Genomic DNA, 26500 nt, shown 5'->3' with positions numbered 1-26500 from the left:
ACTTAATGATGGTGTCGGAATTGTGTGTGACCATGCAGTCGTGAGTGAACAGGCAGTACTGGAGGGGACTAAGCACGCACCCCTGAGGGGCCCCCGTATTCAGGGTCAGCTTGGCAGATGTGTTGTTGCCTACCCTCAACACCTGGGGGCATCCCGTCAGGAAGTCCAGGATCCAGTTGCAGAGGGAGGTGTTCAGTCCCAGGGTCCTTAGCTTAATGATGAGCTTGGAGGGCACTATGGTGTTGAACACTGAGCTCTAGTCAATGAATAGCATTCTCGCATACAGTAGGTGTTCCTTTTGTCCAAGTGGGAAAGGACATTGTGAAGTGCAATAGAGATTGCGTCATCTGTGGATCTGTTGGGGCGGTATGTAAATTAGAGTGGGTCCAGGTTGTCTGGGATGATGGTGTTGATGTGAGCCATGACTCTCAAGGTATTTTATGGCTACAGAGTGCTACGGGGAGATAGTCATTTAGACAGCTCACCATGGCGTTTTTGGGCACAAGGACTATGGTGGTCTGCTTGAAACATGTAGGTGTTACATACTGGGTCAGGGAGAGGATGAAAATGTCTGTGAAGACACTGGCCAGCTGGTCGGCGCATGTTCTGAGTATCCCTCCTCTGTTAGTCAGGTATCCCCACTCTGTTAGTCAGGTAGTAGGTATATTAGTAGGTATATTAGTAGGTATGTTAGTAGGTATGCTATTAGGTATATTAGTAGGTATGTTAGTAGGTATGCTATTAGGTATGTCAGTAGGTACATTAGTAGGTATGTTAGTTGGTGTGTCAGTAGGTACATTAGTAGGTATGTTAGTCGGTATAGTTTACCTGATCCCTGGCACATGTCTGTCTGCAGCAGCTGCTTCGGCTCTGATGATGTCAACATTGAGTCTTCCAGCAGAGGGCAGGTAGTTGAGTGATAACAGCAGCTCTCCCAGCTCTACCTCATTCTGTTAGAAACACAAAACACTGTTGATATCACTCTGTCTGTAGATATGTCTGTCTGACTATCTCAGAGAGTGGAGTGATAACAGCAGCTCCCTCTCTCTCTCTCTCTCTCTCTCTCTCTCTCTCTCTCTCTCTCTCTCTCTCTCTCTCTCTCTCTCTCTCTCTCTCTCTCTCTCTCTCTCTCTCTCTCTCTCTCTCTCTCTCTCTCTCTCTCTCTCTCTCTCTCTCTCTCTCTCTCTCTCTCTCTCTCTCTCTCTCTCTCTCTCTCTCTCTCTCTAGTAGAGAGAACCCAAGATGTGTACGTGTGTATAATGTTGTTCTTTAACAGCCTGTTGTTGTGGCGTTGTGGTGTTGTTGTGGTGTTCTGGTGTTGTTATGGTGTTGTGGTGTTGTTGTGGTGGTGGTGTTGTGTTGTTGTGTTGTGGTGTTGTTGTTGTTGTTGTTGTTGTGGTGTTGTTGTTGTTGTAGTTGTGGTATTGTGGTGTTGTTGTGGTGTCTTTGTGTTGTTGTGATGTTGTGGTGTAGTTGTGGTGTTGTGGTGGTGTTGTTGTTGTTGTGGTGTTGTGGTGTTGTTGTGGTGTTGTGGTGTAGTTGTGGTGTTGTTGTGGTGTTGTTGTTGTTGTGGTGTTGTTGTATTGTGGTGTTCTGGTGTTGTTGTTGTTGTTGTTGTGGTGTTGTTGTTGTTGTGGTGTTGTTGTATTGTGGTGTTGTGGTATTGTGGTGTTGTTGCGGTGTTGTTGTATTGTGGTGTTGTTGTGGTGTTGTTGTTGTTGTGGTGTTCTGGTGTTGTTGTTGTGGTGTTGTTGTTGTGGTGTTGTTGTATTGTGGTGTTGTTGTATTGTGGTGTTGTTGTATTGTGGTGTTGTTGTTGTTGTTGTGGTGTTGTGGTGTTGTGGTGTTGTGGTGTTGTTGTGGTGTTGTTGTTGTTGTGGTGTTGTGGTGGTGTTGTTGTATTGTGGTGTTGTTGCGGTGTTGTGGTATTGTGGTGTTGTTGTGTTGTTGTTGTTGTCGTGGTGTTGTGGTGGTGTTGTTGTTGTTGTGGTATTGTGGTGTTGTTGTGGTGTCTTTGTGTCATTGTGGTGTTGTTGTGGTGTAGTTGTGGTGTTGTTCTGGTGTCTTTGTGTCATTGTGGTGTTGTTGCGGTGTTGTGGTATTGTGGTGTTGTTGTTGTTGTGGTGTTCTGGTGGTGTTGTTGTTGTTGTTGTGGTGTTCTGGTGGTGTTGTATTGTTGTGGTGTTGTTGTTGTTGTGGTGTTCTGGTGGTGTTGTTGTTGTTGTATTGTTGTGGTGTTGTTGTATTTTGGTGTTGTTGTATTGCTGTGGTGTTGTTGTGTTCGAGGGCGATGCATTCACCACCCCCGTGACAATAGAACAGATGTGCAGCTAGGACAGTGTGTCAGTGTTAGTGTCACACACACACACAAACACACACACACACACGCACACACGCACGCACGCACGCGCACACGCACACACTAAGTCAGTGTTGTGCCTCTCCTGGCCAATAAACAACAGATTGGGCCTCAGTGGGCTTCAAGATGACTGTATGTCTATGTAGGAGAGGCTGAGAGGAGGAGAGGAGGAGTAGGAGGAGGAAGAGGGATTGAGGAGGAAGAGGAGAAGGAGGAGGAGGAAGAGGGATTGAGGAGGAAGAGGAGAAGGAGGAGAGGCTGAGGAGCTTGATAATGGTTTCACATCCAAAGGGAGGAATCCACTTAGATCAATGTGTTGAACTAAGACACTTAGTACATTTACATTACATTTAAGTCATTTAGCAGACGCTCTTATCCAGAGCGACTTACAAATTGGTGCATTCACCTTATGACATCCAGTGGAACAGTCACTTTACAATAGTGCATCTAAATCTTAAAGGGGGGGTGAGAGGGAATACTTATCCTATCCTAGGTATTCCTTAAAGAGGTGGGGTTTCAGGTGTCTCCGGAAGGTGGTGATTGACTCCGCTGTCCTGGCGTCGTGAGGGAGTTTGTTCCACCATTGGGGGGCCAGAGCAGCGAACAGTTTTGACTGGGCTGAGCGGGAGCTGTACTTCCTCAGTGGTAGGGAGGCGAGCAGGCCAGAGGTGGATGAACGCAGTGCCCTTGTTTGGGTGTAGGGCCTGATCAGAGCCTGGAGGTACTGAGGTGCCGTTCCCCTCACAGCTCCGTAGGCAAGCACCATGGTCTTGTAGCAGATGCAAGCTTCAACTGGAAGCCAGTGGAGAGAACGGAGGAGCGGGGTGACGTGAGAGAACTTGGGAAGGTTGAACACCAGACGGGCTGCGGCGTTCTGAATGAGTTGAAGGGGTTTAATGGCACAGGCAGGGAGCCCAGCCAACAGCGAGTTGCAGTAATCCAGACGGGAGATGACAAGTGCCTGGATTAGGACCTGCGCCGCTTCCTGTGTGAGGCAGGGTCGTACTCTGCGGATGTTGTAGAGCATGAACCTACAGGAACGGGCCACCGCCTTGATGTTGGTTGAGAACGACAGGGTGTTGTCCAGGATCACGCCAAGGTTCTTAGCGCTCTGGGAGGAGGACACAATGGAGTTGTCAACCGTGATGGCGAGATCATGGAACGGGCAGTCCTTCCCCGGGAGGAAGAGCAGCTCCGTCTTGCAGAGGTTCAGCTTGAGGTGGTGATCCGTCATCCACACTGATATGTCTGCCAGACATGCAGAGATGCGATTCGCCACCTGGTCATCAGAAGGGGAAAGGAGAAGATTAGTTGTGTGTCGTCTGCATAGCAATGATAGGAGAGACCATGTGAGGTTATGACAGAGCCAAGTGACTTGGTGTATAGCGAGAATAGGAGAGGGCCTAGAACAGAGCCCTGGGGACACCAGTGGTGAGAGCGCGTGGTGAGGAGACAGATTCTCGCCACGCCACCTGGTAGGAGCGACCTGTCAGGTAGGACGCAATCCAAGCGTGGGCCGCGCCGGAGATGCCCAACTCGGAGAGGGTGGAGAGGAGGATCTGATGGTTCACAGTATCGAAGGCAGCCGATAGATCTAGAAGGATGAGAGCAGAGGAGAGAGAGTTAGCTTTAGCAGTGCGGAGCGCCTCCGTGATACAGAGGAGAGCAGTCTCAGTTGAATGACTAGTCTTGAAACCTGACTGATTTGGATCAAGAAGGTCATTCAGAGAGAGATAGCGGGAGAGCTGGCCAAGGACGGCACGTTCAAGAGTTTTGGAGAGAAAAGAAAGAAGGGATACTGGTCTGTAATTGTTGACATCGGAGGGATCGAGTGTAGGTTTTTTCAGAAGGGTGCAACTCTCGCTCTCTTGAAGACGGAAGGGACGTAGCCAGCGGTCAGGGATGAGTTGATGAGCGAGGTGAGGTAAGGGAGAAGGTCTCCGGAAATGGTCTCTAGAAGAGAGGAGGGGATAGGGTCAAGCGGGCAGGTTGTTGGGCGGCCGGCCGTCACAAGACGCGAGATTTCATCTGGAGAGAGAGGGGAGAAAGAGGTCAGAGCACAGGGTAGGGCAGTGTGAGCAGAACCAGCGGTGTCGTTTGACTTAGCAAACGAGGATCGGATGTCGTCGACCTTCTTTTCAAAATGGTTGACGAAGTCATCTGCAGAGAGGGAGGAGGGGGGGGGAGGATTCAGGAGGGAGGAGAAGGTGGCAAAGAGCTTCCTAGGGTTAGAGGCAGATGCTTGGAATTTAGCGTGGTAGAAAGTGGCTTTAGCAGCAGAGACAGAGGAGGAAAATGTAGAGAGGAGGGAGTGAAAGGATGCCAGGTCCGCAGGGAGGCGAGTTTTCCTCCATTTCCGCTCGGCTGCCCGGAGCCCTGTTCTGTGAGCTCGCAATGAGTCATCGAGCCATGGAGCGGGAGGGGAGGACCGAGCCGGCCTGGAGGATAGGGGACATAGAGAGTCAAAGGATGCAGAGAGGGAGGAGAGGAGGGTTGAGGAGGCAGAATCAGGAGATAGGTTGGAGAAGGTTTGAGCGGAGGGAAGAGATGATAGGATGGAAGAGGAGAGAGTAGCGGGGGAGAGAGAGCGAAGGTTGGGACGGCGCGATACCATCCGAGTAGGGGCAGTGTGGGAGGTGTTGGATGAGAGCGAGAGGGAAAAGGATACAAGGTAGTGGTCGGAGACTTGGAGGGGAGTTGCAATGAGGTTAGTGGAAGAACAGCATCTAGTAAAGATGAGGTCAAGCGTATTGCCTGCCTTGTGAGTAGGGGGAAGGTGAGAGGGTGAGGTCAAAAGAGGAGAGGAGTGGAAAGAAGGAGGCAGAGAGGAATGAGTCAAAGGTAGACGTGGGGGAGGTTAAAGTCGCCCAGAACTGTGAGAGGTGAGCCATCCTCAGGAAAGGAGCTTATCAAGGCATCAAGCTCATTGATGAACTCTCCGAGGGAACCTGGAGGGCGATAAATGATAAGGATGTTAAGCTTGAAAGGGCTGGTAACTGTGACAGCATGGAATTCAAAGGAGGCGATAGACAGATGGGTAAGGGGAGAAAGAGAGAATGACCACTTGGGAGAGATGAGGATCCCGGTGCCACCACCCCGCTGACCAGAAGCTCTCGGGGTGTGCGAGAACACGTGGGCGGACGAAGAGAGAGCAGTAGGAGTAGCAGTGTTGTCTGTGGTGATCCATGTTTCCGTCAGTGCCAAGAAGTCGAGGGACTGGAGGGAGGCATAGGCTGAGATGAACTGCCTTGTTGACCGCAGATCTAAGACAGTGTGTGTTGAACTAAGACAGTGTGTGTTGAACTAAGACAGTGTGTGTTGAACTAAGACAGTGTGTGTTGAACTAAGACAGTGTGTGTTGAACTAAGACACTTAGTGTGTGTTGAACTAAGACATTTAGTGAGTGTGTGTTCTTCCTACCTGAGAACTAGGTACCAGGGCCTTCCACCAATGACCACCTTTCACCAGATCAACCTCACTCAGAGGCAGCGCCACCTACCAATGAAAACACACCATTACAGAACTAATGTATCAGACAGGGATGAATGTGCCTTGCAAAATTATTCATCCCTCTTGGCGTTTTTTTTCCTATTTTGTTGCATTACAACCTGTAATTTAAATGGATTTTTATTTGGATTTCGTGTAATGGACACACACAAAATAGTCCAAATTGGTGAAGTAAAATTAAAAAAAATATTTGTTATAAAGAATTCTAAAAAATAAGAAACGGAAAGTGGTGCATGCATATGTATTCACCCCCTTTACTATGAAGCCCCCAAATAAGATCTGGGGCCACCAATTACCTTCACATGATCTGTCACATGATCTCAGTATATATACACCTCAGTATATATAACCACTAAGCAAGGGGCACCATGAAGACCAAGGAGCTCACCAAACAGGTCAGGGACAAAGTTGTGGAGAAGTACAGATCAGGGTTGGGTTATGAAATAATATCCAATACTTTGAACATCCCACGGAGCACTATTAAATCCATTATTAAATAATGGAAAGAATATGGCACCACAACAAACCTGTCAAGAGAGGGCCGCCCACCAAAACTAATGAACCAGGCAAGGAGGTCATTAATCAGAGAGGCAACAAAGAGACCAAAGATAACCCTGAAGGAGCTGCAAAGCTCCACAGCGGAGGCTGGAGTATTTGTCCATAGGACCACATTAAGCCGTACACTCCACAGAGCTGGGCTATACGGAAGAGTGGCCAGAAAAAAGTAATTGCTTAAAGAGAAAAATAAGCAAACATGTTTGGTGTTTGCCAAAAGAATGTGGGAGACTCCCCAAACATATGGAAGAATGAGACTGAAATTGATATTTTTGGCCATCAAGTAAAACGCTATGTCTGGCGCAAACCCAACACTTCTCATCACTCCGAGAACACCATCCCCACAGTGAAGCATGGTGTTGGCAGCATCATGCTGTGTGGGATGGTTTTCATTGGCAGGGACTGGGAAACGGGTCATAATTGAAGAAATGATGGATGGCGCTAAACAGGGAAAGTCTTGAGGGAAACCTGTTTCATTCTTCCAGAGATTTGAGACTGGGACGGAGGTTCACCTTCCAGCAGGACAATGACCGTAAGCATACAGCTAAAGCAACACTCGAGTGGTTTATGGGGAAACATGTAAATGTCTTGGAATGGCCTAGTCAAAGCCCAGACCTCAATTCAATTGAGAATCTGTGGTATGACTTAAAGATTGCTGTACACCAGCGGAACCCATCCAACTTGAAGGAGCTGGAGCAGCTTTGCCTTGAAGAATGGGCAAAAATCCCAGTGGCCAGATGTGCCAAGCTTATAGAGAGATACCTCAATAGACTTGCAGCTGTAATTGCTGCAAAAGGTGGCTCTACAAAGTATTGACTTTGGGGGTGAATAGTTATGCACGCTCAAGATTTCTGTTTTTTGTCTTATTTCTTGTTTGTTTCACAATAAAAAAATATTTTGCATCTTCAAAGTGGTAGGCATGTTGTGTAAATCAAATGATACAACCCCCCCCCTCAAAATCTATGTTAATTCCACGTTGTAAGGCAACAAAATAGGAAAAATGCCAAGAGGTTTGAATACTTTCACAAGCCACTGTATCTTCCTGGTACGGGACATCCTGTGTACACACATTGTTTTATTGGCTCAATACTCCAGAAGGAGGCACAGTGATGCCGAAACGTTGGTGATTTACTCAATAAATGACTGGGAGTTTATATATAGAGCCTACAACTCTCTTTATTTTATATAGCTGAGTTATTTACCCAGTAAATAACTGGGAGTTTATATATAGAGCCTACAACTCTCTTTATTTTATATAGCTGAGTGATTTACCCAATAAATGACTGGGAGGTTATATATAGAGCCTACAACTCTCTTTATTTTATATAGCTGAGTGATTTACCCAGGAAATGACTGGGAGGTTATATATAGAGCCTACAACTCTCTTTATTTTATATATCTGAGTGATTTACCCAATAAATGACTGAGTTTATATATAGAGCCTACAACTCTCTTTATTTTATATAGCTGAGTGATTTACCCAGTACATGACTGAGTTTATATATTACATTTACATTACATTTAAGTCATTTAGCAGACGCTCTTATCCAGAGCGACTTACAAATTGGTGCATTCACCTTATGACATCCAGTGGAACAGTCACTTTACAATAGTGCATCTAATTCTTAAAGGGGGTGGGGGGTGAGAGGGATTACTTATCCTATCCTAGGTATTCCTTAAAGAATACCTAGGATAGGATAAGCCTACAACTCTCTTTATTTTATATAGCTGAGTGATTTACCCAATAAATGACTGAGTTTATATATAGAGCCCACAACTCTCTTTATTTTATATAGCTGAGTGATTTACCCAATAAATGACTGGGAGGTTATATATAGAGCCTACAACTCTCTTTATTTTATATAGCTGAGTGATTTACCCAATAAATGACTGAGTTTATATATAGAGCCCACAACTCTCTTTATTTTATATAGCTGAGTGATTTACCCAATAAATGACTGGGAGGTTATATATAGAGCCTACAACTCTCTTTATTTTATAGAGCTGAGTGATTTACCCAATAAATGACTGGGAGGTTATATATAGAGCCTACAACTCTCTTTATTTTATATAGCTGAGTGATTTACCCAATAAATGACTGGGAGTTTATATATAGAGCCTACAACTCTCTTTATTTTATATAGCTGAGTGATTTACCCAATAAATGACTGGGAGGTTATATATAGAGCCTACAACTCTCTTTATTTTATATAGCTGAGTGATTTACCCAGGAAATGACTGGGAGGTTATATATAGAGCCTACAACTCTCTTTATTTTATAAACACAAACAGTCGTTGTCAAATAACTCACTTCAAAAAGTAGACAATAACCCAACAACAATAACAACAATAACAATAACAACAATAACAACAATAACAACAACAACAACAATAACAACAACAACAACAATAACAATAACAACAATAACAATAACGTTCATTGACTCTAAGATCGTGCATCTGAAACAGTGCAGTGCACCGGCCATTTGATGAATGGGAAATGGCTATTATAAATGTTTTTAAAAAATGTGATGTGGTTTGATGTGAACACAAATTAAATTCAGGCTATAAGTGCGCCTCACGACAAGTCATTAGACTTTTGGCGATTGTCGTTAGGCGCACTTATAGCCTGAATTTAATTTGTGTTCACATCAAACCACATCACATTTTGATACCTCTGGTATCAATACTCCACAGGATTGGTGTGTGTGTGTGTGTGCTTGTGTGGTTGTGTATGAGTGTGTGTGTGTGTGCTTGTGTGGTTGTGTATGTGTGTGTGTGTGTGTGTGGTTGTGTGGTTGTGTATGAGTGTGTGTGTGTGTGGTTGTGTGGTTGTGTATGAGTGTGTGTGTGTGTGCTTGTGTGGTTGTGTGGTTGTGTATGAGTGTGTGTGTGTGTGTGGTTGTGTGGTTGTGTATGAGTGTGTGTGTGTGTGGTTGTGTGGTTGTGTATGAGTGTGTGTGTGTGTGGTTGTGTGGTTGTGTATGAGTGTGTGTGTGTGTGGTTGTGTGGTTGTGTATGAGTGTGTGTGTGTGCTTGTGTGGTTGTGTATGAGTGTGTGTGTGTGGTTGTGTGGTTGTGTATGAGTGTGTGTGTGTGGTTGTGTGTATGAGTGTGTGTGTGTGGTTGTGTGGTTGTGTATGAGTGTGTGTGTGTGTGCTTGTGTGGTTGTGTATGTGTGTGTGTGTGTGTGCTTGTGTGGTTGTGTATGTGTGTGTGTGTGTGTGCTTGTGTGGTTGTGTATGAGTGTGTGTGTGCGCTCGTGTGTGTGTTTTGTTTGTGTGGGTGTTCACCTTGCCGATGACACAGTGGCGTGAGAACTTGTCGAAGTCGACCACAGACAGCAGCAGGGTGCGGCGCTGGGCCTCCAGGAACAGAAGGTCAAAGGTGAACCGCTCCTCGAACACCGGGTTCTGTGTCTTCCTCTTCACCCCCGTCTGAAGAAGAAAAATGCTTTATTGTCCATTTATTTTGTATTTTTTATTTAACTAGGCAAGTCAGTTAAGAACAAATTCTTATTTACAACGACGGCCTACACCGGCCAAACCCTCCCGTAACCCGGACGACGCCGGGCCAATTGTGCGCCGCCCTATGGGACTCCCAACCACGGCCAGTTGTGATACAGCCTGGATTTGAACCAGGGTGCCTGTAAAGATGCCTCTAGCACTGAGATGCAGTGCCTTAGACCGCTGTGCCAAGGTGACGGGGGTCCATTAAATTACAGAGAATGGAAATGTGTATTTATGCTGACAAGGCTGAAAGCAACGAGGCTGAAAGCAACGAGGCTGAAAGCAACGAGGCTGAAAGTAACGAGGCTGAAAGCAACGAGGCTGAAAGCAACGAGGCTGAAAGCAATGAGGCTGAAAGCAACGAGGCTGAATGCAACGAGGCTGAAAGCAACGAGGCTGAAAGCAACGAGGCTGAAAGCAATGAGGCTGAAAGCAACGAGACTGTGCCCCAGTAGCAATACTTCTAGGTATGGTTAAGTGCTTTGCTCAAGGGCACAACAGCAGGCAATGGAATCTAGGATACTGATGCCAGCAACCCTCCAGTTGACAGCTCACTCCACACTACATTTTTTCTGTCATGCAGGTGAAAGAGGACCCAAAAGCGACTTAACAGAAACAGAGTTTATTAAAGTCCAAAACGGAATAACAGAAATCCTCTAGACTTGTAGAGGGGAAACAACTGGAGAAGCGGCCACAGACTGCAGGTCGCTTCGGGTAGGCGCAGGCCGTAGTCGACTGAGACACCTGCTCACACGCAGCATCTGATGAAGGCACAAAACACGACAGGACAGGGTGATACACAATCACGGCAAAAACACGACAGGACAGGGCGAAACGCAATCACAGCATGGTGAATACAATACAAGGAACCGACGGGACAGGAACGGATCACAAAGGAATAAATAGGGACTCTAATCAGGGGAAAGGATCGGGAACAGGTGTGGGAAGACTAAGTGATGATTAGGGGAATAGGAACAGCTGGGAGCAGGAACGGAACGACAGAGAGAAGAGAGAGCGAGAGAGTGAGAGAGGGAGGGGGAGAGAGAGGGATAGAAGGAGGGAAAGAACCAAACAAGACCAGCAGAGGAAACGAATAGCATGGGGAGCACAGGGACAAGACATGACAATAAATGACAAACATGACAGTACCCCCACTCACCGAGCGCCTCCTGGCGCACTCGAGGAGGAATCCTGGCGGCAACGGAGGAAATCATCGATGAGCGAACGGTCCAGCACGTCCCGAGACGGAACCCAACTCCTCTCCTCAGGACCGTAACCCTCCCAATCCACTAGGTATTGGTGACCCCGTCCCGAGAACGCATGTCCATAATCTTATGTACCTTGTAAATAGGTGCGCTCTCGACAAGGACGGGAGGGGGGAGGGAAGACGAACGGGGTGCGAAGAAAGGGCTTAACACAGGAGACATGGAAGACAGGATGGACGCGACGAAGATGTCGCGGAAGAAGCAGTCGTACAGCGACAGGATTGACGACCTGGGAGACACGGAACGGACCAATGAACCGCGGAGTCAACTTACGAGAAGCTGTCGTAAGAGGAAGGTTGCGAGTGGAAAGCCACACTCTCTGGCCGCAACAATACCTTGGACTCTTAATCCTGCGTTTATTGGCGGCTCTCACCGTCTGTGCCCTGTAACGGCAAAGTGCAGACCTCACCCTCCTCCAGGTGCGCTCACAACGTTGGACAAACGCTTGAGCGGAGGGAACGCTGGACTCGGCAAGCTGGGATGAGAACAGAGGAGGCTGGTAACCCAGACTACTCTGAAACGGAGATAACCCGGTAGCAGACGAAGGAAGCGAATTGTGAGCGTATTCTGCCCAGGGGAGCTGTTCTGCCCAAGACGCAGGGTTTCTGAAAGAAAGGCTGCGTAGTATGCGACCAATCGTCTGATTGGCCCTCTCTGCTTGACCGTTAGACTGGGGATGAAACCCGGAAGAGAGACTGACGGACGCACCAATCAAACGACAGAACTCTCTCCAAAACTGTGACGTGAATTGCGGGCCTCTGTCTGAAACGGCGTCTAACGGGAGGCCATGAATTCTGAATACATTCTCAATAATGATTTGTGCCGTCTCCTTAGCGGAAGGAAGTTTAGCGAGGGGAATGAAATGTGCCGCCTTAGAGAACCTATCGACAACCGTCAGAATCACAGTCTTCCCCGCAGACAAAGGCAGACCGGTAATGAAGTCTAAGGCAATGTGAGACCATGGTCGAGAAGGAATGGGAGCGGTCTGAGACGACCGGCAGGAGGAGAGTTACCCGACTTAGTCTGCGCGCAGTCCGAACAAGCAGCCACGAAACGGCGCGTGTCACGCTCCTGAGTCGGCCACCAAAAGCGCTGGCGAATAGACGCAAGAGTGCCTCGAACACCGGGATGACCAGCTAACTTGGCAGAGTGAGCCCACTGAAGAACAGCCAGACGAGTGGAAACAGGAACGAAAAGGAGGTTACTAGGACAAGCGCGCGGCGACGCAGTGTGCGTGAGTGCTTGCTTAACCTGTCTTTCAATTCCCCAGACTGTTAACCCGACAACACGCCCATAAGGAAGAATCCCCTCGGGATCAGTAGAAGCCACAGAAGAACTAAACAGACGGGATAAGGCATCAGGCTTGGTGTTCTTGCTACCCGGACGGTAAGAAATCACAAACTCGAAACGAGCGAAAAACAACGCCCAACGAGCTTGACGGGCATTAAGTCGTTTGGCAGAACGGATGTACTCAAGGTTCTTATGGTCTGTCCAAACGACAAAAGGAACGGTCGCCCCCTCCAACCACTGTCGCCATTCGCCTAGGGCTAAGCGGATGGCGAGCAGTTCACGGTTACCCACATCATAGTTGCGCTCAGATGGCGACAGGCGATGAGAAAAATAAGCGCAAGGATGAACCTTATCGTCAGACTGGAAGCGCTGGGATAGGATGGCTCCCACGCCTACCTCTGAAGCGTCAACCTCGACAATGAATTGTCTAGTGACGTCAGGAGTAACGAGGATAGGAGCGGACGTAAAACGTTCTCTTAGAAGATCAAAAGCTCCCTGGGCGGAACCGGACCACTTAAAACACGTCTTGACAGAAGTAAGAGCTGTGAGAGGGGCAGCAACTTGACCGAAATTACGAATGAAACGCCGATAGAAATTAGCGAAACCTAAAAAGCGCTGCAACTCGACACGTGACCTTGGAACGGGCCAATCACTGACAGCTTGGACCTTAGCGGAATCCATCTGAATGCCTTCAGCGGAAATAACGGAGCCGAGAAAAGTAACGGAGGAGACATGAAAAGAGCACTTCTCAGCCTTTACGTAGAGACAATTCTCTAAAAGGCGCTGTAGAACACGTCGAACGTGCTGAACATGAATCTCGAGTGACGGAGAAAAAATCAGGATATCGTCAAGATAGACAAAAACAAAAATGTTCAGCATGTCTCTCAGAACATCATTAACTAATGCCTGAAAAACAGCTGGCGCATTGGCGAGACCGAACGGCAGAACCCGGTACTCAAAATGCCCTAACGGAGTGTTAAACGCCGTTTTCCACTCGTCCCCCTCTCTGATGCGCACGAGATGGTAAGCGTTACGAAGGTCCAACTTAGTAAAGCACCTGGCTCCCTGCAGAATCTCGAAGGCTGATGACATAAGGGGAAGCGGATAACGATTCTTAACCGTTATGTCATTCAGCCCTCGATATCCACGCAGGGGCGCAGAGTACCGTCCTTCTTTTTAACAAAAAGAACCCCGCCCGGCCGGGAGAAGAAGAAGGCACTATGGTACCGCGTCAAGAGACACAGACAAATAATCCTCGAGAGCCTTACGTTCGGGAGCCGACAGAGAGTATAGTCTACCTCGAGGAGGAGTGGTCCCCGGAAGGAGATCAATACTACAATCATACGACCGGTGAGGAGGAAGGGAGTTGGCTCGGGACCGACTGAAGACCGTGCGCAGATCATGATATTCCTCCGGCACTCCTGTCAAATCGCCAGGTTCCTCCTGAGAAGTAGGGACAGAAGAAATGGGAGGGATGGCAGACATTAAACACTTCACATGACAAGAAACGTTCCAGGATAGGATAGAATTACTAGACCAATTAATAGAAGGATTATGACATACAAGCCAGGGATGACCCAAAACAACAGGTGTAAACGGTGAACGGAAAATCAAAAAGAAATAGTCTCACTGTGGTTACCAGATACTGTGAGAGTTAGAGGTAGTGTCTCAAATTTGATACTGGGAAGATGACTACCATCTAAGGCAAACATGGGCGTAGGCCTGTCTAACGGTCTGAAAGGAATGTTATGTTTCCGAGCCCATGCTTCGTCCATGAAACAACCCTCAGCCCCAGAGTCAATCAAAGCACTGCATGTAGCACCCGAACCGGTCCAGCGTAGATGGACCGACATAGTAGTACAAGATCTAGATGAAGGGACCTGAGTAGTAGCGCTCACCAGTAGCCCTCCGCTTACTGATGGGCTCTGGCCTCTTACTGGACATGAATTAACAAAATGTCCAGCAACTCCGCAATAGAGGCACAGGCGGTTGGTGATCCTCCGTTCCCTCTCCTTATTCGAGATGCGAATCCCTCCCAGCTGCATGGGCTCAGTCTCAAAGCCAGAGGAGGGAGATGGTTGCGATGCGGAGCAGGGAAACACCGTTGATGCGAGCTCTCCTCCACGAGCCCGGTGACGAAGATCTACCCGTCGTTCTATGCGGATGGCGAGAGCAATCAAAGAGTCCACATCTGAAGGAACCTCCCGGGAGAGAATCTCATCCTTAACCACTGCGTGGAGTCCCTCCAGAAAACGAGCGAGCAGCGCCGGCTCGTTCCACTCACTAGAGGCAGCAAGAGTGCGAAACTCAATGGAATAATCCGTTATGGACCGTTCACCTTGGCATAAGGAAGCCAGGGCCCTAGAAGCCTCCCCACCAAAAACTGAACGGTCAAAAACCCGAATCATCTCCTCTTTAAAGTTCTGGAATTCGTTAGAGCAATCAGCCCTTGCCTCCCAGATAGCTGTGCCCCATTCTCGAGCCCGGCCAGTAAGGAGTGAGATGACGTAAGCAACCCGAGCTCTCTCTCTAGAGTATGTGTTGGGTTGGAGAGAGAACACAATCTCACACTGCGTGAGAAAGGAGCGGCACTCAGTGGGCTGCCCGGAGTAGCAAGGTGGGTTATTAACCCTAGGTTCTGGAGGCTCGGCAGGCCAGGAAGTAACAGGTGGCACGAGACGTAGACTCTGGAACTGTCCAGAGAGGTCGGAAACCTGAGCGGCCAGGTTCTCCACGGCATGGCGAGCAGCAGACAATTCCTGCTCGTGTCTGCCGAGCATGGCTCCTTGGATCCTGACGGCAGTGTAACGAGCGTCTGTAGTCGCTGGGTCCATTCCTTGGTCGGTTCCTTCTGTCATGCAGGTGAAAGAGGACCCAAAAGCGACTTAACAGAAACAGAGTTTATTAAAGTCCAAAACGGAATAACAGAAATCCTCTAGACTTGTAGAGGGGAAACAACTGGAGAAGCGGCCACAGACTGCAGGTCGCTTCGGGTAGGCGCAGGCCGTAGTCGACTGAGACACCTGCTCACACGCAGCATCTGATGAAGGCACAAAACACGACAGGACAGGGTGATACACAATCACGGCAAAAACACGACAGGACAGGGCGAAACGCAATCACAGCATGGTGAATACAATACAAGGAACCGACGGGACAGGAACGGATCACAAAGGAATAAATAGGGACTCTAATCAGGGGGAAAGGATCGGGAACAGGTGTGGGAAGACTAAGTGATGATTAGGGGAATAGGAACAGCTGGGAGCAGGAACGGAACGACAGAGAGAAGAGAGAGCGAGAGAGTGAGAGAGGGAGGGGGAGAGAGAGGGATAGAAGGAGGGAAAGAACCAAACAAGACCAGCAGAGGGAAACGAATAGCATGGGGAGCACAGGGACAAGACATGACAATAAATGACAAACATGACATTTTCCAGTCAGAGCTGGGATTCAAACCAGCAACCCTCCAGTTGATAGCTCACTCCACACTACATTTTTCCAGTCAGAGCTGGGATTCAAACCAGCAACCCTCCAGTTGACAGCTCACTCCACACTACATTTTTTCCAGTCAGAGCTGGCATTCAAACCAGCAACCCTCCAGTTGCAGGACCGCTTCTCTAACCGCTAAGCTACCTGCCGGGAGTTCTTGTGGTCCGGCAGCAGGCTGATCTTGACGTATGGGTTGGAGTGGGCCATGTCCTGGCGGGCACCATCACAGGTCAGAGGTGGGGGCAGGTCGCGAGCCTCAATGACCCTAACGCCCAGGTGGCCGTTGATTAGGTCATACCTGAGAGGAGAGGAGGGGGATGGGAGGAAGGGAGGGAGAGAGGGGGGTGATGAGTGAGAGGGAGAGACAGAGAGAGAGAGGGAGAGAGAGAGGGGGGGAGAGAGAGAGAGAGAGAGAGAGAGAGAGAGAGAGGGAGATAGAGAGAGAGGAGGAGATTGGGATGATCAGAGGGACACAAAAAAAATAAAAGTGTTTTTCTTATTTTCCTGTATTTATTTCTAGACCTGGGGAAGTGTACATGCTGCTTCTAGGAAAGCAGCTGATTACTATAATTCTGATTGTGAAACATAAAAGATATAACACAACGTATAGAAGACAAGACATTACTGTGTGCTGAAGTGGAGCATGCCCAGTTGGTATCGTAGCAGAATCTCCTCGTCCGTTAGCGAGTCCACGTCGTCTCCGGATGAGTCCAGAGAGTAGAGGCGTGGCTCCAACTTCCTGAAGTAGTCGTCCGGAGGGGGCTGGGGTCGACGTAGCGGCTGGATCACCTCCTTCCTGGGGCCCATGGCCCAGAACTCAATGGGTTTCACATCAACCAGCGGTGAGCTGGGCCTGCGGGCGTCTAGACCTGGGAGGGGGGGATACAGGAGAATATAGATCAAGGAGAAACGAGAGGGAGAGAGGAAGGAAGAAATTAAACTTTTTTTTTTTTGATTCAGTGGTTCTTAGTAGTTAATTGGTTGATTCAGTGATTCAGTATTTTATTCAATAATTCATTGGTTCAGTGATTCAGTATTTAATTCAATAATTCATTGGTCCAGTGATTCAGTATTTAATTCAATAATTCATTGGTCCAGTGATTCAGTATTTAATTCACTAATTCCTCGGTTCAGTGATTCAGTGTTTAATTCAGTAGTTTAGTTGTTAATTGGTTCAGTGATTCAGTATTTAATTCAATAATTCATTGGTTCAGTGATTCAGTATTTGATTCAATAATTCATTGGTTCAGTGGTTCAGTATTTGATTCAGTAGTTTACATTTACATTTACATTTAAGTCATTTAGCAGACGCTCTTAAGTGGTTAATTGGTTCAGTGTTTGATTCAGAGAGTCAGTGGTTCAGTATTTGATTCAGTAGTTAAGTGGCTAATTGGTTCAGTGTTTGATTCAGTGATTCATTTGATCAGTTGTTCTTACTGGAGAGTTGTCGGACCAGGCTGAAGGTGGATCGGGACATCTCTGAGCTGGAACGTCTCTGGGTCCGAATACTGTCCTGAGGTATTACCATGGAGTCAACATGAGTGACCCCGGTATCAGTGTCCTTCTCATCCACACACTCGTTCACTCTGAGATGGAGAGAGAGAGAGAAACAGGGGGAGAGAGAGAGAAACAGAGGGAGAGAGAGAGAGAGGGAGAGAGAAACAGAGGGAGAGAGAGAGAGAAACAGAGGAGAGAGAGAGAGAAACAGAGGGAGAGAGAGAGAAACAGAGGGAGAGAGAGAGAGAGGGAGAGAGGGAGAGAGAGAGAAACAGAGGGAGAGAGAAACAGAGTGAGAGAGAGAGAGAGAGAGAGAGAGAGAGAGAGAGAGAGAGAGAGAGAGAGAGAGAGAGAGAGAGAAACAGGGGGAGAGAGAGAGACAGAGGGAGAGAGAGAGAGAAACAGAGGGAGAGAGAGACAGAGATAGAGAGAGAGAGAGAGGGAGAGAGAGAGAGAGAGAAAGAGAGGGAGAAGGGAGAGAGGGAGACAGAGAGAAAGACAGGGAGAGCCAGAGAGAAAGAGGGAGAGAGAGAGGGAGAGAGAGAGAAACAGAGGGAGAGGGAGAGAGGGAGACAGAGAGAAACACTTAAACCTCGATCTCCTACAGTTTGTCCATGGCCAAATCTCCCCCCAAATAATACATTTACATTTGTTTATGAATATTACTAACAACAACAGATTAAACTCTTATTGGCCAAGGGATCCGTGAAATAAGTTTAGAGTGTAATAGAATGCAGGCCAATGCAATATTATTAATTTACAAGATTCTGTTCTTAACCCTGGGCAACATGGGCCTGGGAGAGAGGGAGAGAGAAACAGAGGGAGAGGGAGAGCGGTCAGAGATATTAGTATCCACAGTATTCTGTTCTTAACCCTGGGCAACATGGGCCTGGGAGGCTCACAGAGATATTAGTATCCACAGTAGTCTGTTCTTAACCCTGGGCAACATGGGCCCGGGAGGCTCACAGAGATATTAGTATCCACAGTATTCTGTTCTTAACCCTGGGCAACATGGGCCCGGGAGGCTCACAGAGATATTAGTATCCACAGTATTCTGTTCTTAACCCTGGGCAACATGGGCCCGGGAGGCTCACAGAGATATTAGTATCCACAGTATTCTGTTCTTAACCCTGGGCAACATGGGCCTGGGAGGCTCACAGAGATATTAGTATCCACAGTATTCTGTTCTTAACCCTGGGCAACATGGGCCTGGGAGGCTCACAGAGATATTAGTATCCACAGTAGTCTGTTCTTAACCCTGGGCAACATGGGCCTGGGAGGCTCACAGAGATATTAGTATCCACAGTAGTCTGTTCTTAACCCTGGGCAACATGGGCCTGGGAGGCTCACAGAGATATTAGTATCTACAGTATTCTGTTCTTAACCCTGGGCAACATGGTCCCGGGAGGCTCACAGAGATATTAGTATCCACAGTATTCTGTTCTTAACCCTGGGTAACATGGGCCTGGGAGGCTCACAGAGATATTAGTATCCACAGTATTCTGTTCTTAACCCTGGGCAACATGGGCCTGGGAGGCTCACAGAGATATTAGTATCCACAATTATCAATTTTTCAACTCAATACTTCTTGTATTCTCTAATTGTTTTGTTTAATTTGTTTCAACATAAATGCTCTGTAATGTTCTGATTAGGAGGGGCACCTGATGAATTTGCATCAGTCACAAAAGGGGTCAGAAGCCCTTATCTCCCACATGTTGGTGGTACCTGCCAACTCAGGGGCTGGAGCTCCTCTGGGTCCACGTGAAGGACCAGAAACACGTGTCATTGGCTTTAATGTGGTTGAAATGTTCCTTATCCTTCAACTGGGGAAATCAGACAGCTATACAACAACGACATCATCATCATCATAACTACTGTGTGTGTGTGTGTGTGTGTGTGTGTGTGTGTGTGTGTGTGTGTGTGTGTGTGTGTGTGTGTGTGTGTGTGTGTGTGTGTGTGTGTGTGTGTGTGTGTGTGTGTGTGTGTGTGTGTGTGTGTGTGTGTGTGTGTATGTGTGTGTGTGTGTGTTAACGACTTTCTGGCATGATGAACTGATTGTTTCCATGGCGATAGTGATACTTCTGTAAACACAGCTGTCTGCATCTCAAAGGGGTGGCAGGGAGCCTAGCGGTCAGCGCGTGGGGTCAGGAAACCAAAGGTCACGAGCTCGCCTAGCGGTCAGCACGTGGGGTCAGGAACCCAAAGGTCACGAGCTCGCCTAGCGGTCAGCGCGTGGGGCCAGGAACCCAAAGGTCACGAGCTCGCCTAGCGATCAGCGCGTGGGGCCAGGAACCCAAAGGTCACGAGCTCGCCTAGCGATCAGCGCGTGGGGCCAGGAACCCAAAGGTCACGAGCTCGCCTAGCGATCAGCGCGTGGGGCCAGGAACCCAAAGGTCACGAGCTCGCCTAGCGATCAGCGCGTGGGGCCAGGAACCCAAAGGTCACGAGCTCGCCTAGCGATCAGCGCGTGGTGCCAGGAACCCAAAGGTCACGAGCTCGCCTAGCGGTCAGCGCGTGGGGCCAGGAACCCAAAGGTCACGAGCTCGAGTCCTCGAGCCAACAAGAAGAAAAATCTGTCAATGTGCCCTTGTGCATACATGAGAAAAAGTAAAGATACCTTAATAGAAAATGACTTAAGTAAAGTTATATTTGAGTAAAAGTATTTGGTTTTAAATATACTTAAGGTGCAAAGTGCTTTATCAAAAATAGAAACAAAATCAAAACGCAGCATCTTCGGGGATGATTTCTGTATTTAGAAAGTGACATATCTTGAAGACTTGAGGGCTGACAAGTAGTACTTTTAAAATAGTTTTACTGAATGTCTTTGTAATACTTTAAAATAGTTTTCCTGAATGACATTGTAGTACTTTAAAATAGTTTTACTGAATGACTTTGTAGTACTTTAAAATAGTTTTACTGAATGACATTGTAGTACTTTAAAATAGTTTTACTGAATGACTTTGTAGTAACTTTAAAATAGTTTTACTGAATGACTTTGTAGTACTTTAAAATAGTTTTACTGAATCGCTTTGTAGTACTTTAAAATAGTTTTACTGAATGACTTTGTAGTACTTTAAAATAGTTTTACTGAATGACTTTGTAGTACTTTAAAATAGTTTTACTGAATGTCTTTGTAATACTTTAAAATAGTTTTCCTGAATGACATTGTAGTACTTTAAAATTGTTTTACTGAATGACTTTGTAGTACTTTAAAATAGTTTTACTGAATGACTTTGTAGTAACTTTAAAATAGTTTTACTGAATGACTTTGTAGTACTTTAAAATAGTTTTACTGAATGACTTTGTAGTACTTTAAAATAGTTTTACTGAATGACTTTGTAGTACTTTAAAATAGTTTTACTGAATGACTTTGTAGTACTTTAAAATAGTTTTACTGAATGACTTTGTAGTAACTTTAAAATAGTTTTACTGAATGACATTGTAGTACTTTAAAATAGTTTTACTGAATGACTTTGTAGTACTTTAAAATAGTTTTACTGAATGACTTTGTAGTACTTTAAAATAGTTTTACTGAATGACTTTGTAGTACTTTAAAATAGTTTTACTGAATGACTTTGTAGTACTTTAAAATAGTTTTACTGAATGACTTTGTAGTACTTTAAAATAGTTTTACTGAATGACTTTGTAGTACTTTAAAATAGTTTTACTGAATGACTTTGTAGTACTTTAAAATAGTTTTACTGAATGACTTTGTAGTACTTTAAAATAGTTTTACTGAATGACTTTGTAGTACTTTAAAATAGTTTTACTGAATTACTTTGTAGTACTTTAAAATAGTTTTACTGAATGACTTTGTAGTACTTTAAAATAGTTTTACTGAATGACTTTGTAGTACTTTAAAATAGTTTTACTGAATGACTTTGTAGTACTTTAAAATAGTTTTACTGAATGACTTTGTAGTACTTTAAAATAGTTTTACTGAATGACTTTGTAGTACTTTAAAATAGTTTTACTGAATGACTTTGTAGTACTTTAAAATAGTTTTACTGAATGACTTTGTAGTACTTTAAAATAGTTTTACTGAATGACTTTGTAGTACTTTAAAATTGTTTTACTGAATGACATTGTAGTACTTTAAAATTGTTTTACTGAATGACATTGTAGTACTTTAAAATAGTTTTACTGAATCGCTTTGTAGTACTTTAAAATAGTTTTACTGAATGACTTTGTAGTACTTTAAAATAGCTTTACTGAATGACTTTGTAGTACTTTAAAATAGTTTTACTGAATGACTTTGTAGTACTTTAAAATAGTTTTACTGAATGACTTTGTAGTACTTTAAAATAGTTTTACTGAATCGCTTTGTAGTACTTTAAAATTGTTTTACTGAATGACTTTGCACGACTGCACTTAACCCTAATTGCTCCAGGGTCACCGTTGACAACGGCTGGTCCTGGCAGAGGGGGGAGTTGAGACATGCAAAAAAACACATTTTAAATGTGGACAAATATAAGCACCCCCCCCCTTATTATGAAATGGGACTTAGCCACTATGCTGCTGATGTAGAATATCTCTAATTCTGTAGGAACAGACACATCTTCTCCTGATGGTCCAGGTCCTTCTATAGGAACAGACACATCTTCTCCTGATGACAGGTCCTTCTGTAGGAACAGACACATCTTCTCCTGATGGTCCAGGTCCTTCTGTAGGAACAGACACATCTTCTCCTGATGACAGGTCCAGGTCCTTCTGTAGGAACAGACACATCTTCTCCTGGTGACAGGTCCTTCTGTAGGAACAGACACATCTTCTCCTGATGACAGGTCCTTCTGTAGGAACAGACACATCTTCTCCTGGTGACAGGTCCTTCTGTAGGAACAGACACATCTTCTCCTGATGGTCCAGGTCCTTCAGTAGGAACAGACACATCTTCTCCTGATGGTCCAGGTCCTTCTATAGGAACAGACACATCTTCTCCTGATGACAGGTCCTTCTGTAGGAACAGACACATCTTCTCCTGATGACAGGTCCTTCTGTAGGAACAGACACCTCTTCTCCTGATGACAGGTCCTTCTGTAGGAACAGACACATCTTCTCCTGATGACAGGTCCAGGTCCTTCTGTAGGAACAGACACATCTTCTCCTGATGACAGGCCCTTCTGTAGGAACAGACACATCTTCTCCTGATGGTCCAGGTCCTTCTATAGGAACAGACACATCTTCTCCTGATGGTCCAGGTCCTTCTGTAGGAACAGACACATCTTCTCCTGATGACAGGTCCTTCTGTAGGAACAGACACATCTTCTCCTGATGACAGGTCCTTCTGTAGGAACAGACACATCTTCTCCTGATGACAGGTCCAGGTCCTTCTATAGGAACAGACACATCTTCTCCTGATGGTCCAGGTCCTTCTGTAGGAACAGACACATCTTCTCCTGATGGTCCAGGTCCTTCTGTAGGAACAGACACATCTTCTCCTGATGGTCCAGGTCCTTCTATAGGAACAGACACATCTTCTCCTGATGGTCCAGGTCCTTCTGTAGGAACAGACACATCTTATCCTGATGACAGGTCCTTCTGTAGGAACAGACACATCTTCTCCTGATGACAGGTCCTTCTGTAGGAACAGACACATCTTCTCCTGATGACAGGTCCTTCTGTAGGAACAGACACATCTTCTCCTGATGACAGGTCCTTCTGTAGGAACAGACACATCTTCTCCTTCTCCTGATGACAGGCCCTTCAGTAGGAACAGACACATCTTCTCCTGATGGTCCAGGTCCTTCTATAGGAACAGACACATCTTCTCCTGATGACAGGTCCTTCTGTAGGAACAGACACATCTTCTCCTGGTGGTCCAGGTCCTTCTGTAGGAACAGACACATCTTCTCCTGATGACAGGTCCTTCTGTAGGAACAGACACATCTTCTCCTGATGACAGGTCCTTCTGTAGGAATAGACACATCTTCTCCTGATGACAGGTCCTTCTGTAGGAACAGACACATCTTCTCCTGATGACAGGTCCTTCTGTAGGAACAGACACATCTTCTCCTGATGACAGGTCCAGGTCCTTCTGTAGGAACAGACACATCTTCTCCTGATGACAGGTCCTTCTGTGGGAACAGACACATCTTCTCTTGATGACAGGTCCTTCTGTAGGAACAGACACATCTTCTCCTGATGGTCCAGGTCCTTCTGTAGGAACAGACACATCTTCTCCTGATGGTCCAGGTCCTTCTATAGGAACAGACACATCTTCTCCTGATGGTCCAGGTCCTTCTATAGGAACAGACACATCTTCTCCTGATGACAGGTCCTTCTGTAGGAACAGACACATCTTCTCCTGATGGTCCGGGTCCTTCTGTAGGAACAAACACATCTTATCCTGATGACAGGTCCTTCTGTAGGAACAGACACATCTTCTCCTGATGACAGGTCCTTCTGTAGGAACAGACACATCTTCTCCTGATGACAGGTCCTTCTGTAGGAACAGACACATCTTCTCCTGATGACAGGTCCTTCTGTAGGAACAGACACATCTTCTCCTTCTCCTGATGACAGGCCCTTCAGTAGGAACAGACACATCTTCTCCTGATGGTCCAGGTCCTTCTATAGGAACAGACACATCTTCTCCTGATGACAGGTCCTTCTGTAGGAACAGACACATCTTCTCCTGATGGTCCATGTTCTTCTGTAGGAACAGACACATCTTCTCCTGATGGTCCAGGTCCTTCTATAGGAACAGACACATCTTCTCCTGATGGTCCAGGTCCTTCTGTAGGAACAGACACATCTTCTCCTGATGACAGGTCCTTCTGTAGGAACAGACACATCTTCTCCTGATGACAGGTCCTTCTGTAGGAACAGACACATCTTCTCCTGATGGTCCAGGTCCTTCTATAGGAACAGACACATCTTCTCCTGATGGTCCAGGTCCTTCTGTAGGAACAGACACATCTTCTCCTGATGGTCCAGGTCCTTCTGTAGGAACAGACACATCTTCTCCTGATGGTCCAGGTCCTTCTATAGGAACAGACACATCTTCTCCTGATGGTCCAGGTCCTTCTGTAGGAACAGACACATCTTATCCTGATGGTCCAGGTCCTTCTGTAGGAACAGACACATCTTATCCTGATGACAGGTCCTTCTGTAGGAACAGACACATCTTCTCCTGATGACAGGTCCTTCTGTAGGAACAGACACATCTTATCCTGATGACAGGTCCTTCTGTAGGAACAGACACATCTTCTCCTGATGACAGGTCCTTCTGTAGGAACAGACACATCTTCTCCTGATGACAGGTCCTTCTGTAGGAACAGACATCTTCTCCTGATGACAGGTCCTTCTGTAGGAACAGACACATCTTCTCCTGATGACAGGTCCTTCTGTAGGAACAGACACATCTTCTCCTGATGACAGGTCCTTCTGTAGGAACAGACACATCTTCTCCTGATGACAGGTCCTTCTGTAGGAACAGACACATCTTCTCCTGATGACAGGTCCTTCTGTAGGAACAGACACATCTTCTCCTGATGACAGGTCCTTTTGTAGGAACAGACACATCTTCTCCTGATGACAGGTCCTTCTGTAGGAACAGACACATCTTCTCCTGATGACAGGTCCTTCTGTAGGAACAGACACATCTTCTCCTGATGACAGGTCCTTCTGTAGGAACAGACACATCTTCTCCTGATGACAGGTCCTTCTGTAGGAACAGACACATCTTCTCCTGATGACAGGTCCTTTTGTAGGAACAGACACATCTTCTCCTGATGACAGGTCCTTTTGTAGGAACAGACACATCTTCTCCTGATGACAGGTCCTTCTGTAGGAACAGACACATCTTCTCCTGATGGTCCAGGTCCTTTTTTGTCTCTGCCGTCACACACACACACACACACACACACACACACACACACACACACACACACACACACACACACACACACACACACACACACACACACACACACACACACACACACACACACACACACACACACACACACACACACACACACACACACGAATGAACACATTGTACTGTAGTATAATGACGGAATGATAACATGAGACTGCATCCTGTCTGAGGATCCTGTTCTGTTCAGAGGGAATTCAGTTCTATTAAAACACCATTAAAGGAGCCATCAGGGATTGGTACATCCAGTTCCCTCAGCGATGTACCAGAACAGGTGACGAGGTGATGAGCTTGTTGTGTTTGGAATCCCAGATTGCCCCTTTAATATCACTGGCCAACGCTGAGAGGAATCTGCACAAACATGTTTTACTCATTTTATTGTTTTCCCTCTGTCTGTCTGTCTGTCTGTCTGTCTGTCTGTCTGTCTGTCTGTCTGTCTGTCTGTCTGTCTGTCTGTCTGTCTGTCTGTCTGTCTGTCTGTCTGTCTGTCTGTCTGTCTGTCTGTCTGTCTGTCTGTCTGTCTCTCTCTCTCTCTCTCTCTCTCTCTCTCTCTCTCTCTCTCTCCCTCTCTCCCTCTCTCCCTCTCTCTCTCTCTCTCCCTCTCTCCCTCTCTCCCTCTCTCCCTCTCTCCCTCTCTCCCTCTCTCCCTCTCTCCCTCTCTCCCTCCCTCCCTCCCTCCCTCCCTCCCTCCCTCCTTTCTGTTTGTCAGGACATATAATTCTAGTCAGGACTTTGTACTGGACACCTAATTCCCAGCCATTCCTTGGGGATCATCAAGGACCCTTTGTGTCCATGGCGACAGCTGGCAGGGAGATAGTTGTCAAGGTAACGGGGCAATCTAAAACACATGGATTTAGGAGAGGAGGGAGGGAGAAGAAGAGAGGGAAATGAACTTAGGTGAAACCAATAGAGAGTGGGGGTGGGTGGACGGGGACAGAGACACCTCATGTTTTAATAAGAGTCAATAGGCCTCTGGTCAAAATAAGTGCACTATTTAGGAACTAGTGTTTCATTTGGGAGGAAGACTGAGTCTCCATGATAGTAAACAGGTAGTGGTATATGGTCTGTATCTCAGACAGAGTCTCCATGATAGTAAACAGGTAGTGGTATAAACAGGTAGTGGTATATGGTCTGTATCTCAGACTGAGTCTCC

The 26500-nt window shown here is 46.5% G+C and overlaps 1 pseudogene; it reads right to left on the bottom strand.

The window, feature by feature from the left end:
* Window positions 1–26500, bottom strand: part of LOC124020454 — a 76410-nt pseudogene that overhangs the window by 23528 nt on the left and 26382 nt on the right.

This window comes from Oncorhynchus gorbuscha, unplaced genomic scaffold, assembly GCF_021184085.1.
Source record: "Oncorhynchus gorbuscha isolate QuinsamMale2020 ecotype Even-year unplaced genomic scaffold, OgorEven_v1.0 Un_scaffold_821, whole genome shotgun sequence".
NCBI classification, from domain to species: Eukaryota; Metazoa; Chordata; class Actinopteri; order Salmoniformes; family Salmonidae; genus Oncorhynchus; species Oncorhynchus gorbuscha.
This window is presented reverse-complemented; position numbering and strand designations above follow the sequence as displayed.